Here is a 2,500-nt window from a genome sequence, read left to right as displayed (position 1 = left end):
CGTGATGCTCGCTTTTGTAAAGCAGTCGTGAGTCTGACACCCTACTCCGTGCGTGTGGCCCAATAGTGCGCATCGCGAGAGCTTGGGACGAATGACCGCTGCCAGAGCCGGCTGTGAGTCCGCTAATCTGTCGAATAAAATAAAAATATGGTAATATCGTTCCGACGAAAAACGGTGTTCCGAGAGGACCGGCCGTGACGCTCGCTATAAAGCCAATGGCGCGATTATTCCCGACGACACCCTACTCTCTGTGTGGCCCAATAGTGCGCGCAGACGAGCTTGGGACGAGAACGGGGATCGCGCCTACGGCCAGAGCCGGCTCGCGAGTCCGCTTGTATCGGAATTTATCGTTACCTCGAGCACACACCAACATTTTATGGAAATGTGTTTTATACGGGAAGTGGACCGGCTCGTGAAGCTCGCTTTTAAAGCAGTCGTGAGTCTGACACCCTACTCCGTGCGTGTGGCCCAATAGTGCGCATCGCGAGAGCTTGGGACGAATGACCGCTGCCAGAGCCGGCTGTGAAGTCCTCCGTTCTCACATCATTCCAAATGAAATGGAAGTGAAGAGGAGAGGAATATTATTACATCTCTGGATCCAGTATCGGGTTGTCTTACGATCCCCGTCGTTTTCAGAGAATATATATTCATCTCCGCGTTTTCCACGTTAACGGTTTTTCAATGTACTGTTCGCCCGGCCGTCGGATACGTGTTGCGTATCTGACGGTTTTTTTTTTCCGTTTCCACGGACGACGATAGTGTCGTCCTTAAAACGACGCCTGAACGAATCTCCTTCGCGCGCTGGTTGGAGCGTTCAGGTACAATGCGTTCTTACGAACCGCAGAACAAGAGACATATACATATATTGATTTGTAAATCAAAAATATATACGATTACCCTGAACGGTGGATCACTTGGCTCGTGGGTCGATGAAGAACGCAGCTAATTGCGCGTCAACGTGTGAACTGCAGGACACATGAACATCGACATTTCGAACGCACATTGCGGTCCACGGATACAATTCCTGGACCACGCCTGGCTGAGGGTCGTTTACGTAACCATAAACTGCTTGCGTTGCTCTTGTAAATCCCCGCCGTCGCTTACCTCTCCAAATATATTTTTGGAGGGCGCCAAAGAGCGTTTCGGAGTCGGGTTGCAAAGATGCTACGTACGAGCGAATGATGGGCGTTTCGTCGGCGTTTGTCGCGGTTCTGTGAAAATTGCCAATTTTTGCATTGCGTCTTATAAACACATACAAACATATATATCTAGTTTCCACGAGAGGCGAAGTAGGGATTGGTATTTCTTACGTTCGGACTTGCGTGAGTGTTTTTACGGTGTCGTGAGTCGTATTGAAAATACGACCGCCCGTAAGGCACCGCTTCGACGGGGATCTCCAAATCTCTCACCTTCTCTGCGAAACGATTCGCCTTGCGGAAAGAAGCGTTTCCACTCATGAACATTTAACGCGCTCCCGACGTCGCCTGAAATGATGCGTATATACGAAAGAGGTATATTTACAAGAGTCTCGCGAGACTACAGAGATGGACACACAAATTATAAAAGAAAGAAAGAATACTGTGTGGCACACAGAGTGTGTGTGGTGTGGCAATGTTAAGCCCCAGGGAGAGAATATGCCTGTGCGTGGATGAGTTTCTTAACTCTACGTTATAATTGCCATACGGCGGAGGGTCGTCGTTGCCGGCGATTTCGACAAACACATTCCTTTTCGAGTCTTCGAGGGAAGAGACGAAAGAGATCTCTCGTTCTATCGCGAACGCTTTGATGATCGATGGACAGCGGAGCAAAGCGCAGCAATGTGCGGGATGAGCACGTCGTACTTGATCGGGTCGGAATTATTCCCCGTCGTCGACGTGTCCTCGCTAATCTGTGCGATTGCCATTCCATCGCCACGTTCGCGTTGAATCGTATTGATGACGGCCTATGTGCGTCTTGAGATCTTACTCTCTTTCTCTCGTGTCTCTAATTTGGTTTTGTGTTTGATCGATGATAAATCGTTTCGTGCGCAACGTTTCTGTACCCCCGTGGTTTTTGGTTCAATTATACAAGAAGTAGAGAGAAAAAGAAATCCCACCGGGTTATATGTATTATTATTTTTTTTTTTATAATAATATGTATACTCCTCTATTGGCGAGGCTTATTTCGAACTTGATTGTCACACGACGCAAAAGACACACTTGTGTGTTCACGCACGGAACAGCACCGCGGAGAGAGAAAAGGTATATCCAATGATGAGAACCTTTATGTCGGTCGCCCCATGTCTTTTCTTTTCTTCATTGTCGATTCGTGCGGAACCGCGCGATCTGTCGGTCGTCCAGTCCCCGAAAGTTCTTTTCGACGGACGTTAAAGTTAACCGGCCAGATCGTCTAGCGAGAGTTTCCGATCGACGAGAGATGAAGAAAGAATTATATTGACACTTTGGTGTGGCGCATAAGGCATATATCGGTTTTTTGTTTACCTTTTTCTCTCTTCTGTCGT

The 2,500-nt window shown here is 48.1% G+C and overlaps 1 non-coding gene across 1 annotated transcript; it reads left to right on the top strand.

Moving 5' to 3' along the window:
• Positions 1 to 894: 894 nt before the first annotated feature.
• Positions 895 to 1,049, top strand: LOC143220164 (5.8S ribosomal RNA). Its single transcript, XR_013011575.1, has one exon. It is a non-coding gene; the product is annotated as a 5.8S ribosomal RNA (ribosomal RNA).
• The last annotated feature ends 1,451 nt before the right edge of the window (positions 1,050 to 2,500 follow it).

This window comes from Lasioglossum baleicum, unplaced genomic scaffold (genome assembly GCF_051020765.1).
Source record: "Lasioglossum baleicum unplaced genomic scaffold, iyLasBale1 scaffold0285, whole genome shotgun sequence".
NCBI lineage: Eukaryota > Metazoa > Arthropoda > Insecta > Hymenoptera > Halictidae > Lasioglossum > Lasioglossum baleicum.
This window is presented reverse-complemented; position numbering and strand designations above follow the sequence as displayed.